Genomic DNA, 15,353 nt, shown 5'->3' with positions numbered 1-15,353 from the left:
TGAAGATCCCGCGAGAAACTCAACGGGCTTGTGCTACGGGTTAGGTTTCACGTCGTACTCTTTGACGAGTTCGACGAGTACATATATATAAGTATAAGAAAGAATGAGATATAGATATCCAGGTGCCAAAATGATAATCTTATCGTTGCCGCCGCTGACTACTCCCCGAATCCTGATCACGCAGGAGCCAGTCACCGTCGACGCCCTAGACACGTTCTTACGGATCCATCAGATCCAATAACCCTTGCATTAGACACCTTTAGCTCTAACACTAGGAGTAGATATCCCGGTAACCGTACTCGTCGAACTCGACAAAAAGTTCGTCGTGCAACCCTAAACATCAGCCTAAGCTCAGCGGGTCGCGTCGCGGGTCGCGGCGAGTTGCCAATTAAAGCCACTTTGATGGTTTAATTTCGAGTTTATTATTTGTGCCTTTCTTTGATTGCTTAGGCGTGACCGACAATACGGCCTATTACCAGATGCTAAATAGTTACCGGAGCTCATGGACATCTACGAGATAAACGTCGCCACAGATAGAAAAATGATGAAAAGATAATTACATATTACGATGTGGTTATTTGAGATAATTTACTCAAAGCAATAAAAAATTGAGATACTCAAACAAAAAATAAAATAAAAATACAATATTCTAACATTTTAAAAAAAAAGTTATTTTGATTTGTTAAGATTAATAATATAATTAATGACATAGTAAAACGCACTAATTCTATGTTAATAAAAAATTATAACAGTTATTATTAACGTTCATTAACACATGAGATTAAGTTGTTTTCCACAGCGTCAAGTAAATTTCCAAGTTTCGGAACACACTCATGAATTGAGGTCGCTTTCACTGGCCACACATTGCTTGTGCAAACCGCATTTTAAAATAACCATTATATCTTGAGCTCTCTGTCTTGTAAGTGAGTTTTTTATTTATTCTGATGCCACAAAAAATTGGATGAGTACCCTATGGTTTATAGAAAATAATAGTTTATAAAATTATACGTAAATCATGTCTTATCAATAATGAGTTGATAATATTTTATATTATTTAACTTAGCACAAGAAACATTGTAGAATTCAACAATTTTATCTCAGTTATTATGAACTGGCTGATATGCACATCAATTACGTGAATAAGCAAAATTCTTAGGAAATCGAAAATGTTAATTGTTCCAAAAGTAAAAAACACAAAAAAATCGTATTAAATATCTATATATATTTTGTTGTAGTACGTAGTAAGACTTCACAACTCGGAGTTTGCTATCCATCTGGGGGCATGATGTCAAAGTCTCAATAAAATGGTATAGCCGCTTTCCCACCTTTCAAATCGGAAGTCATGCCTGCTCCAGACCAAAAATATACATATTAACAACAGCTAAAAAAAATCAGTACAGTGAAACATAAGAAAAATGTTTCCATCAATAATCTAACCGACAATGTATGCGAATCACTGAAGTATCTATGCGTGCTAAGAGCATTGTTAGAAGTATTTATTATCTTTGAGTGCAGCAGAAATCGTAAGCAATTCTTTGTCTTCGACATCAACAACGGTTTCATACTCATAGGCGCGAAGAATGAAAGACGAATTCAAATTGCCTTTTGCTTAGTGTTAGACAGATAAGATATAATGGTTTACTCATTGGTCGGATTATAACAGTATTTTTTCGGTTTTGGCGAGTCGTAGGCATAATTAAAACTAGTTGTAGTTTTTTATTTCGCTTTTTTTTAAGATCATATTATTTCAGACGTTCCGAATACTTTACAGTTTTCGTGGTAGTAGGTTTAATAGTAAAATTTAAGTTTTAAATATGATCGGTTAATGTCACTCTATAATCCATACGTCGTGGCCGCCGGTAACTACATAGCTACCCGATATTGGAGACCGAGTCGGAAACAGTCGTCGTCGCCCTCAACACGTCATTTCGGATCCTCCCGATCCACTAATGTTGCTTTTAGGTACCACAAGCACCAGTCACCGTCATCGTCGAACCCGTCGCTTGTGACGAAGGGCTCGGCGAGTAAATTAATCCACAGACACAGCCCACTGAGTTTCTCGCGGTATCTTCTCAGTGGGTCGTGTTTAAGATCCGGTGGTAGATTCTGCGAAGCACTGCTCTTAAGCACTGCTCTTGCTAGGGCTAGTGTTAGCAACGTCTCAGATTAGAGCCCCGTGAGCTTACTTACTCGCTTGGTGAATCTAGTAAGACCCCCCGAGATCACTAGATTAGGTAGGAAAAGAAAAAGACACTGTCTTCAGTAATTATTATCGTTAAGTACAAAAGTCTGGTGATAAAACTAATCGAAAGCCCTTAATATTATTCGTTGTTCGAATTAAAAACAAAACTTAGTAACTTGAACATGAAATAAAAAATCAGTAGGTATTACTACATACATGAGTTTGTGGCGGGTTGATATAGATTTATCTATTCACACAATTTGATACAAAGGAACAGCTGTTGATTTAGAGCGGCCATTTTGAAAAAAGTTTAAGCCCAACCTCACTGTTTAAATACTCCTTCGTGATCTTTTAAACTCCGAAAGAATTAATTATGATTAAAATGACGAGTTTATCATTAGTGACCGCTTAAAAATTCGATTTTAGTTTAAACTCTAATTGATATTACGAATCTTATCAATGCATGGCTCCCATGATCCGCTTGAAAAAATGACGAAATGTTTTCCTTTACGAATACACATCTTGGTATATTTTTCGTACATTTTGAATTGAATCCGGGTGGCTGGCTCACTTTCATTCAAGTAAGACTTTTGCAATACACGTAATGACTAACCATTTTGTCTTGGCCCATCCTTCTTGGGTTTTATTAAATCGCTTATGATACAACTTGCCTTAACCGAAAAAGAAATAGGAAGATATTTTACGTCCACCCGTTGTTAATTAGGTAAAATATTGAATAAATAAATACCAGAAATATTGTTATTTAGAGGGAAGTTAACCGGTTTATCGATGTAAGTCCTCTAGAATATCGATACGTTGATGACACATATAATAATGTATTTAATTTTAGTCTTACATCCTAACACTGAGAGTCTCATATTCCCAACTCATTTTAATTTAAAAAGTTGTACGGTGCAGTTTTTTTTTGCATGTGTGTAACCAAAAGATTTGGGGCATGTTGATTTTTTAATGTATTGTTTAATATGTTTAAAAGGATTTTAAATATATTGTTTATTCTGGAACCCAAAGCATCAATGTATTTCTTAATGTTGATCATCTTCACGGATGTTAGGTACGTATTTATAGACAAACATTGTTTTTAAGAAAAACAGAAGTTCATGGAATATCCTTCCTAACTAAAGACACAGTAACCAAGATAATACATAAGAGTAGTGACACATTTTGAAGTTTTTATTATTATTGACATCGGTGGCCTAGGATATATGAACATATGGCTAATCTGATCGTGGTAAAAAACACAGCGTATTATTATTATTCATCTAAAGTTCTAAAAACTTTGTAGACTTTGTAACTAACTTGTTAACTTTGTAACTGACGACCAAAATCATAAATAGATTGAAGTAAATATTTTATAAATATGCTCAACGCATCGACGACGCGCGATATCAATGGAGGTCATCATATACTGGACCTTGCATACAATCGTTGGTTGGGTTTTACCAGACGTATGGTTTATAAAGCATGTTTTGTTATTGATAGCGTTTAGTGCTGAATACAAATATGTGATTTTGCGGTTTTCTACTGAATCTGCGGTCGCGATGAGGCCCCGAGACTGAACGAATGAACACTTGTCTCATGTGTCTCTGCAAACAGAAGGAGTCGTTCGGAATGCGGGTAGTCCTGATCGCCCCGGTCATCGTTCTCGTCAAACTCGTCGCTTGCGACGAAGGGCTCGACGAGTAAATTAACCCTCAGACTCAGCACACTGAGTTTCTCGCTGGACCCTTCTCAGTGGGTCGCGTTTCCGATCCGGTGGTAGATTCACCGAAGCACTGCTCTTGGCAACGTCATCAGGTTTGAGCCCCGTGAGCTCACCTACTAGTTAAGGCGACGCTGATATAGCCTATCAAGCTTAGGTAGGAAAAAAAAAGTAATGCCTTTCGGGTTGAAGGGTGGGGCAGCCGTTGTATCTATACTGAGACCTTAGAACTTAGATCTCAAGGTGGATGGCTCATTTACGTTGACGACTCCAGTAACCACTTGGCACCAGGTGGGCTGTGAGCTCGTCCACCCATTTAAGCAATAAGAAAAGAAAAATTACCGAAGTTAATATTTCGGTACGGAAAAAGGAAAGATGTGCTCACGAACGTTTGCAGAATTTGTAATTTTTGCGTGATTGCAGACAACACCAAAGTGCGCCACGTTTGTAGTAGGTACCTACCTATCAGGAATAGGCAGGAAACGCTAAATAGTCATGTGTTTCAATTTGGGTCTAAACAATAGAAACATGGAATTTATGTCTCAGGGTTAATATCGTTGCGTTATCTATTGGTTCATCAAGTGTATTAAACAAATGAACTAAATGATGAGAAGGTTGAGGATAGGGCAATAAAAATGACGGAAATGTCAATTAGAGAAATGCTAATTGTGAAGTGCGGAGTATGCAGACGGAATATTATTACTATAATAATCATTGTTTCCTATTGATAAATCAAATGAACTATCAATGAATTATTTGATTTTTTTAAATAGCTGAACGAAAACCAATCTTTGATGGGTGATCAAGCTCACGGCCCCCCTGGGGTTACCAGGACCTATCGACGTCAATAACATAAATCTCGCCACTCCCCTCGAGACATGAGTTCTAAATCTCAGTTTTTATAGTACAACGGCTGCACAAACTTTCCGACTGGAACGCATTACTGCTTCACGGCAGAAATAGGCAGGGCGGTGGTTACTCGTAGAGGCTCACAGGAGGCCGATCCACCAGCTAGACCAGTAAGGTCTTGCGGTGTTTTGAACCGTTACGCCATATATGTGATATCATATACAAAGAGCGCTTTAAAGTAAAAATAGAAGAGTTTTCCATACAGAGAGTATCGCAGGGTGACAGGCGCCGCGGCGCCGGGAGTGTCGCGTCGACGTGGCGCCTCCGCCCTCGGTCTGGAGTGACCCCTACCATGGGACGGCGACTCGACAAAAACACTATCATAACTCGAAAAAGATTCAATAGAAACACGGGCTGTATTAGAATTGCACCCGAAACCACAACGCCTATAACGTTACTACGCTAATATACCTACTGTTTAGAGCGTGGACTGTATTTTTGTGTACTAGCTTCAATAAAAACTAGATTCAGAGCGATGGATTTTTATTTCTTAATGTACAACACGTGCGCTTACGACCAGATTTTTTGTGCAACTGCAACTAACTGTGTTGCCATACTTATTAGTGTGTTCCCACATTTAAAAACAATCATATAAAATTTTATGTTTAGGATTGCCCTAAACACACATATCATATTGTTTTCGTTTAGAATTCATACTATTACTGCTAGTGTTAGCAAGTCCTTCTAGGCTTAGCCCTGTGAGCTCACCTATCAAAACGCACGTAGTTGGACCCTTAACGCGGCTACCAACGATTAGATAGGAAAACAAAAACTTACAGATTCTCCTGTATAAATGAGTACCATCACCATGATCACACATTTATCAAAGACCTTATGGGATGCGTTCAAGCAACATACAAATTCCCTCTAATTTCAGCAGCGGCTCGGAGTGGTTCAGCCATGCTCCTGTCATTCCTCACGTCCATGAGCATTGGTAATCACTCCCCATTAGGTAGGCCGTGTGGCCCCTTCTAAGGCAATAAAAATTATTAGAGTACAATTCACAGACAATTTAAAAAGTGGTTCAACAGAAAACACAAGAGACATAAATTCATATCTATATTTTTAGAAGGCTGCCGAAGACCTCCCCTTTGCCTGATACATTAGTTCCCACGCTCATGTTTATTAAGTATAGTTGCACCAAATACAAACTCATTAACCCCTTAAATGGGGAACGAGGTTTAATAAAATCACAACAATTCTACTTTTATATAATAATAGTAATATTATAAGAAAAGAACATAAACTGCCTAACTGATTCGGTAGTGCAGTAATTTACGCCCTTTACTGTTGAGCCGAGGGTCGTGGGTTCGATTCCCACGTCGAGCAAAATTTCATATGATGAACAGATTTGTTTGTTTTTTGTCTGGATATTTATTATCTTCGGCTCTACGCATCCAGTTACTGCCAGAACCGAAGATCGGGTTCAGTGGCGAGCTTTGGGGGAGGCCTATGTCCAGCAGTGGACTGCCGCAGGCTGATGATAATGATGATGATGATGCGTTATTATCTATATATGTATCTATTATCTATTCTTCTTCTTCTTCTCAGTCGTGTCACTCTTGACAGAGTGGTCGTGATCGTCATGTAGTGTTGGAAGGGGCATACTTGATGCGTCTCACGATGTCGCGCCATCTCTCCCAGCTCGAGGCCATTCTACTGCACTCATTCAGGGGACCTCCCACTGCAGTTTTAATTTGGTCGGTCCACCACATTGGTGGCCTCCCGCGCGGTCTTGTACCATCAACGCTTCCCTGTACAACGAGGCGTTCTATGGACCGGCTATCTCGTCGCGAAACGTGTCCGAAGAAATTCACCATTCGAGACTGTACTATAGCAAATAGACGCTGCTTGATGCCGAGTTCCTGAAGTATCGAGACAGTATTATCTATATTCAAAAGTATATAAGATGTATGCCAGTCTCTGGTACCCATAACACAGAAAACCCTAATTAGGGACCGGATGACTGTGCGTGATTTGTTGCCAGTGATTTATTATTATTTATTTAAAAACAGTTAACCCTCTTAATATTTAAAAAAAAAATACTTCATACGTTATTCGAAGATAAATTTCAAAAATTATCATTTTCCATTGGTAATCCGAATTCATGCATATAGTAGGGGAACAACCCTCTTGGAACGTATAACACTTTTATTGGGAACATTACATACATGCAGGGCAACGCAAAATCGATAAAATTAACATTTTTTTCCAACGCAACCGATGCGGGTTATAGTTGTCAGCCGTGTACTATAAATTTCGCGTTATTTATTAATCAAAATCAACGACACTATTTATAATATCTAGGTCAGATAATTTAGTGACGTTATGACTTTTACTTCAAGGTTTCGTTTTCTTATTTTTTTTCAGTATGGCAATCGGGTTCGTTGTTGCCATTGTTGCCAGCTGCGATGTTCAATAAATTGAACATTTATCAAAATAAACATATCGAAGGGTGAAAGGATATTTGAGTTATGCGATATTTTGCTTAATACCCGACATTTATTTTTGTAATTAAAAGTGCGTTTTATTTGGTATTAGCATCAACAGTTTAGTGTTTGTAATTGAACTTCTATTAAGTTTATTCCATTCAAAATGGCTGAAGAAGTTTTTGTGAAGTGTTATAATATTTTTTCCAAGCTTTAAACTTTAAATGGCCTGTAAGGTTGCAAATAATGGTTGAAACAGAACGGAATAAATAAAAATCGATTTATTATAAATATTAATTCTCTATTGGAATAAAATCGAATGATATCTATTTAAATGAAACAAGATCAGACGTGATGAAATAATGTCCCAGTAAAAGTCAGCTCTTTGAAACCGGGAAGTTGTGGTTTATTTTCCCACACTTATGGGCGTGTGTGGGTTCCACAGGTGTTGAACGGTTAATACCACCACCGTTATTAATTACAGTAAACGAAGTGAAGCCTGAAGATGCTTTAAACTAACGAAATCAAACAGTTCGCACAACTTCGCAACCTGCTTTTTTGACGTGACAACGTCTTATAATTCGATGGAGCCGGCTGCACGCACGAAAAACATGACTCATGCAGCGTTACCTCGCTCTGAGGCGTTCCATTTAAGGCTTGAAGTGCAAGCGAGAGCGCGCAACGAGCGACAAAGAGGCACAATCGGCGTCCCGGTTCGGCAGCGTTCGACCTCTGTCTCTCTCCTACTTGAGTGAGCGATGCCTCCGCGTGGACAGCTGCTATACCATAATACCTTTACATGTTTTCGTCAAGTATGAAGTTCAGTGAAAAGTGAATGTGATGGCAATTGTTTATAGCAACGATAATTGCGGCGATAAAGGTAATGAATCTTTCGACATTGTAAAAAAAAATTTACACAATTGTATAAATAAATGTAACTTGATCATTTCAATAGTGATTTCCATTTACCTCCTTCTCTATATCCATACAAAATATCTAACAAACAAATAAAATAAATTTTTTCTTTTGAAACATGAAACCATTCCATCAGTGTTTTCTTATGACGTTGTCACGTTCAACTATCTTCAGTAAACCGACTTTACAGACAACCGATTTTTTTCCCTACCTATTCACCGGTAGCCTAAGAGGCTATCCCAGCTAGGCTCAGACGGGTAGTCAAGCGGGAAGGACGGTAAGCTCACGGGCTCTGTTGGAAGGTCGTGATGCTGTCCACATATACTTGTCTATGATGCACTGCATTTGAATTTGTATTATTTTCTTTTACTTTTGATGTGCGACGTCATTCTGTATTATATTTTCTCATAAACAGTAAACACAATGTTTTCAAGTATTATTTACGTTTTAATTAATTGCTATAGCCGCTAGTCCACCCTATCAGGCTCGACCTGAGAGAATTTGCTAACACTAGCCCTAGCAAGAGCAGCGCTTCGCAGAATCTACCACCGGATCAGAATCGCGACCCACTGAGAAGATCCGACGAGATACTCAGTGGGAGATCCGACGAGAAACTCAATGGGTCGCAATCCGCGTTCGCTGCCGTTGCAATGTACCTAATTGATACTTCGACCAAAAATACATTAGACAGATTACTTAAAATTACGTTTCAGATATGGTACGGGGAATGCTGGACGTTGTCTGTGTGTAGTAGTTTTTCAGGAAAGACGAAACAACTGCTTGATTCACTCTATGGTCCATAAACGACCAGTCGATTTGAAAATTCGTCTACGTCCATCAGGGGACCGGCTGTCCGCGACAGTCGGGGTATCTCCCGTCGACGTAAGCCCGAAACATCCATCGACTATCCAAAGGTCCAACTATCCGACTATCCGACCACGACGTGGACATCAACGCGTGCCACTCTCATATATCCTTGAAACGCAAAGGACTTCGATATACGGAGCGCTAAAAACGTTGTTAACCTAAATTTTTTTTTTGTTGCTTAGATACACTCAACCCTGCAATTTTATGGGTTATCTGTATCTATGGGTTAATTTATTCGTAGAGCCTTTCGTCGCGAACGACGGGTTCGCCGAGAACGGTGACCGGCCGGTTGAGGTACCTAAAAGCACCGTTAATGGATCGGGAGGATCCGTAATGACGTGTTTAGGGCGACGTTGACTTAACCATTCGGTCCACAGGATCGAGTATGATTTAACGCTGATCACGCTCTAATGTATTGAAAGATTGAAGTGCATTAATATCGGGGAGTGCTACTCCAGAAGGTTTCTCGGTATCTTTCAAGATATGGTCAACACACCAACTTACGCCGAGGCCACACACTCCGCGTCGCATCCACAATCAAGAAGTGACAACGGATTGTACAATTTTAGACCAAACATGAGTCACACGCAGCGGTGATTCTGCTTCGATAGCGCGTTAATAGAATTAGCACTCTACAGCGCTTTAAAGCGTAAACGATACGAATATAGATGAAAAATTGGTCGCCTTATTACACTGTACGACTGGTGTGTATCGAAAAGTTCGCTAGTGTTACAATTCTAGCAGTTTTTCGATATAAGTATGTGATCTCAGGGCTGTGTGCTGATCTGTCCAATATCTTTTCAAAGTTAGTCACGACTATTTATATATGAGTCGTCTATTATCAAAGGTGGCAATCTGTGCATTTGGACAAAAAAATGTTATTGATATGTCAATACAGATTGATTTGAATATAATCGTCTCCTTCAAAGAATACGGTTCAAAACCTGCATTAAATAAAGGTTAATAGTTAACCTGTTACTTATCTAAGATGTCGTTCCGAAGAGTTTTGTGACTGCCAATGGAATACAAAGTCATTAATTCGTTTTTCTGATTTACCAATCATTGTCGAAAAGTCAGATTGCCGGCTTTGATAATAGTCGACTCATATCCAAGCTACGCGTTATAAAGAAAACAAAGATAGATTATGTACCGGAAGATCATTTAGCGTCATTTCTGTTTAAAATAATTATATAGTACCAGTATTCTTATCAGAAGATATTTTTTTTGCAAACGCCGTTTGATACTACTGCAATCATATAATTAACATCACATAATTAGGAACACTTTTTTTTTTATTGCTATATGGGTGGACGAGCTCACAGCCCACCTGGTGTTAAGTGGTTATTGGAACCTGTAGACATATACAACGTAAATGCGCCACCCACCTTGAGATATAAGTTCTAAGGTCTCAGTATAGTTACAACGGCTGCCCCGCCCTTCAAACCGAAACGCATTACTGCTTCACGGCAGAAATAGGCAGGGTGGTGGTACCTACCCGTGCGGACTCGCAAGAGGACCTACCACCAGTAATTCACTGACTAATTCAATCAATAACCAAATTCACACTTTTACTTGGTGACTTATCAAAACGTTAGCTGTTTGTTCCCCTAAAAAATAAGGATGGCGTAATTAATGCGTTTGTTTTTTGATTGATAATTTAATCGATTCTGGAACATTGAGGGCGACGGTGTGAGATATCGATTTAAAGATAGTCCTACCTAATCCCAGCGCATGCGACGTCCCGCACTGACTCATCAAGAACTGGCGCCAAACGATTTAATGTTCGTTTTGCGAACGAAGCAGTTTCTCTGAGGCATTAATTACTGAAAACGCTTTCGTAAATTTCTTACAGTGCCCACTGTCAAACGTTGGAGACGATGTGAGTCAGCTTTCAAGAAATATACTTACTTTAAACAAACAACAATAGTAGTCTTTTAAAACTTACAACTATTATATGTATTCAGGCTGCTTGTGATGCTAATGATAATACGGAGATTTAGTAATATCATATCTATATTACTTTGATTATGACGTGTATATAATCAAAGCTATATTAATATATAAATCGACAGTGGTTTTTACGGATGTTCCGTTATAACTACTGAACCATGCATCCTATTGGCTTGAAACTTGATATCCATGTAAAAAATACATGTACCTACTTAATGGATAGGCTAATATTTATATGAGTGTTGAACTGCCTAAACCAGTTGCGGGGCGTTAATGATGAGAATCTTTGTGGGGGTGAGTAATAATAATGTTAATTTTAAATGCCCAACGAAGCGGACGGGTACAGCTAGTTATTAATACAAACTTTGTTTTCATGTAAATGAAACTTAAAAACTCTTTTGGAAGTAATAACGAAGGGAAGATCTTCCATCGAGCGGGTGTAATTTCGCGCGACGGTTCGAATGTTGTTTGTTGTTCGGAACTTGTATAAAATAGTGTGCAAGCATATCTTGAAAATGCTCTAAGCGATATTCAAGCAGCTGTCAAATATCTTGTGTTGTATGATAGCTACCACCATACACTGTTTCAGAATATCCCTCATCTTGAACTATTCTTATATTATACATAATTTCCCGTTTAGCTTCTCGCCGGATCTTGTCACTGGGTCGGGATTCCAATCGGGCGGTAGATTCAGCGATTTGCTGAGGCAGATGTTAGCAAGTCCTCACATTCTAAGCCCTGTGAGCAAATAGGTCAAGAGTAATGACAAATAGGCCAACAAACAATGAACCATTAAAATAAAATGAATGATTCATAAACCGAAAAACAATATTTTTCTCAGAACGTTGTTTTTCGAAGTTCTTGAACGAAATAAAAAAAAAAACATATCCCCACACAAAGCACAGGTGTACAAATAATGAACAACATTCACAGAAATACAATAATTATTTGGCATCAGAGAAACGTTTTACAAGAAACCTTTTACAAGAAAAAAATTAGGTCTTGCGATTTGTCGCGTCGTTCGTTGCTTACGAGGTGATTCATTCATGTTTACAAACGTTATACAATACTAGCTGCTCATAAAACTTGCTAACTACTATGAAAATGTTACATCAGTCCTACGATTAACAGTAGTGCCAATAATAAATATACAGCAAGCACTCAAAACGGTACTTAAAATATTACACTAGCAGCAAGGTGTTGCTGTTTTATTTTCCTACCTATGTTGATATATATCCTTGCGAGGCTATTTCAGCTTCACCTTAACGTGTAAGTGAGCTCACGGGGCTCAAACCGGGATGTTGCTAACACTGGCCCTAGCAAGAGCAGTGCTTCGCAGAGTCTACCACTGGATCGGAGTGGTCTCCCGTACCGCGCGAAAGAACGTGGTTTTAACTGCCGCACCAGAGAACAGTTCGGCATAACACCTTTTAAGCCGCATAACGCAGTCAACGTGTCAATTTAATTTCAAAAAAACGCGTTCATACACATTTATCTTGTTTTTCGTCTTTCTTACGGAAACTTGAGGCTATTATTGAAGATTTAAAGGAAACACCCTCCTGGCTGAGCATTGGCTCGCCCACTTGTCCTGGTGAAACTGGAAAGGCCTGCGGGCCACCAGTAATATATCAATGATAAAAAAAAACATTGATGGAAATAGTACTAGGGGAATCAAAAAGTAGCGAGAATCACATAGAATATAATAACTATTGATAACTTAATCGCAACATTTTCTTGGGTGACTGACCTCGATGGACGGCCGCAAAGATGTTCGTCTTTCGTGCTTATTCTCCCTACTCGAAATTGACAAGGCCCACCTTACGACAGTGGAATACGACAGAGCAGACTCTCCTAATGTTGCCTCCAAATCGCAATGAATTTCTTGCGTCGTTAACTTTTTTAAACAGAGTTATTTAAAAAAGCTCGCACTTCGTTTTTCTCCATTTTCGAGAACACGTTCCGACACGAAGCAAACAAATGACTACATTCAGAAAAAACAAAAGGGAATCGAAGGTTTTTTCTTTATTAAAATTACAAATATGTGTCTGAGCTATGCCTGCCAGTATTTTTTTTTCTTCCAAGGAGTATGTCGTTCTCACTACTTTTTGCTTAATGATACCGCCGAAATTGATGATGCGCATTTAGACTAGTATCGTCTCTAGGTGCGCTCCGAAATAGATTCAATTAATAGTTGTTAGACGATCGAGTTTCTAATGTTTCATTCGCACATCAATATCCGACCTTGTACCTGTAATTTCAAGGTGCTATTTTCAGGTCAACCGTTTTCAATTCTCTATAATCTTTCCAGTTCTTAATCGGTGGAACTCGTGTGAAGCTGAAATGTTGGTAGATCATTTGTAGATATTACTGCCCCGTTCATTACTCGCGCGAAACAACCTTCGGACATCCGTGGTACCAATTCGATTGAAGTTTCAATCTTATTTTTCAAGGACAACAGGACGTTCACCTCTAAAGTAACCACTTAACTGGTTTTATTTAGTATTACTGGTGGTAGGACCTCTTGAGAGTTCGCGGGGGTAGGTACCACCACCCTGCCTATTTCTGCCGTGAAGCAGTAATACGTTTCGGTTTGAAGGGTGGGGCAGCCGTTGTAACTATATGTGAGACCTTATAGCTCAAGGTGGGTGGCGCATTTACGTTGTAAATGGGCTCCAATAACCACTTAACACCAGGTGGGCTGTGAGCTCGTCCACCCATCTAAGCAATAAAAAAAATACAAAAATGTCGATTAAAACATATAGCCTGTCACCCCTAGAAGTATAATATAATATGCATATTTGTAACGAAACCGATTTGATAGCGAGCTCACCGAGCCAGTGACCGGAGGTCGACATGTCCAAAACAATGTCAAGGCGGATAACCTGAACCGATAACACATGCTCCACACTACACAAATTATCTTACATAAGTAGTTTAACAAAATTAAATACATTTTATTCTAGATTTGGGCTTATTGAATGCGTCATTGCTAATTTTTTAGCATAACGCATTTTTCAAAGTTTCAATTAATTTTGTTAAGTATGTTTAAAGCTTAACAGCCCACCGAGTTCCTCGCCGGATCTTCTCAGTGGGTCGCGTTTCCGATCCGGCGTGAGCTCACCTACACGTTAGGGTGAAGCTGAAATAGCCTCTCAAGGCTATCAGCATCATCATCATCATCATCATTTCAGCCTATCGCCGTCCACTGCTGAACATAGGCCTCTCCAATAGATTTCCAGTGCGACCGGTCCATTGCCACCTGCATCCAACGAGACCCAGCGCTTTTTACTAGGTCGTCGGTCCATCTAGTAGGTGGCCGTCCCACACTGCGCTTGCCAGTACGTGGTCGCCACTCCAGGATCTTTCTGCCCCATCGACCGTCCTCTCTTCGTGCTATCAGCATAGGTAGGAAAAAAAAGAGAAAGCTTAACACGTTTTAAAGTTTAATATTAGCTTCCATCCTTTTGTCGGTTCTTTTGAAGTATGTGGGCGTGTCCACGTATAAATTAGCTATTATATATTAATGTGGAGACAAGGAGACGGATTACTTAATGTTAAATTGTTACCTGTTTTTTTTTTCTTTTTTTTTTTCTTGGATGGGTGGACAAGCTCACAGCCCACCTGGTGTTAAGTGGTTACTGGAGCCCGTAGACATCTACAACGTAAATGTACCACCCACCTTGAAATGTAAGTTCTAAGGTCTCAGTATAGTTACAACAGCTGTCCCACCCTTCAAGCCGAAACGTATTACTGCTTCACGGCAGAAATAGACGGGGTAGTGGTACCTACCCGTGCGGACTCATTAGTGGTCCTACCACCAGTAGGTATGAAGGATGAAAACCAAAATGTAGGTATGTACATAGCAGCTTCGAACTCGATCGGAATTTACTCTTTAAGTACAAAGTAATTGAATATACAATTAGCAAACGGTATAAATAAAATATGTATTCCCTACAATACCGATATCATCTAAATACTTTTATTATTAATATTGACAGAATTCGTCCATAAATAATGCAAGTGCTGCCATCTGTTGTCAAGTTTGTTTGATGCGAAGAGTTATGAAATATAATACACAATTTAAGTTAAAAAAGTGCTAGCTGAATTAATTGGAAATGATAATAAAATTTAATAAATTTAATTAAAATCAATTTTAGTTTGTTACGTGTTGAAAATATTTTGTAAATACAAATTACGAAAAAAATTACAATTTACAAACATTAATACACTCCTTTTTTGGTAGACGTGTAATAAATAAAGAAAATATAACTTTAGTTCACCCCCAATTGCTCAAACGTGAGCATCTCGTCGTGACAAATCAGAAAAATAGTTTTCTAGATTGTTCCACAGGGTCGTTGCGTCATATTTATTCATTCGAGTT

General features: G+C 38.9%; 1 long non-coding RNA gene across 1 annotated transcript; it reads left to right on the top strand.

Annotated features, from left to right (window-relative positions):
• The first annotated feature begins 2,550 nt into the window (after positions 1-2,550).
• Positions 2,551-5,283, top strand: LOC134200703 (uncharacterized). Its single transcript, XR_009975726.1, has 2 exons — positions 2,551-2,763; positions 5,017-5,283. It is a non-coding gene; the product is annotated as an uncharacterized LOC134200703 (long non-coding RNA).
• Positions 5,284-15,353: the final 10,070 nt, after the last annotated feature.

The sequence above is a fragment of the Bombyx mori genome, chromosome 19 (assembly GCF_030269925.1).
Source record: "Bombyx mori chromosome 19, ASM3026992v2".
NCBI classification, from domain to species: Eukaryota; Metazoa; Arthropoda; class Insecta; order Lepidoptera; family Bombycidae; genus Bombyx; species Bombyx mori.
The sequence above is the reverse complement of the archived record's forward strand: the minus strand, read 5'-3'. Positions and strand labels throughout refer to the sequence as shown.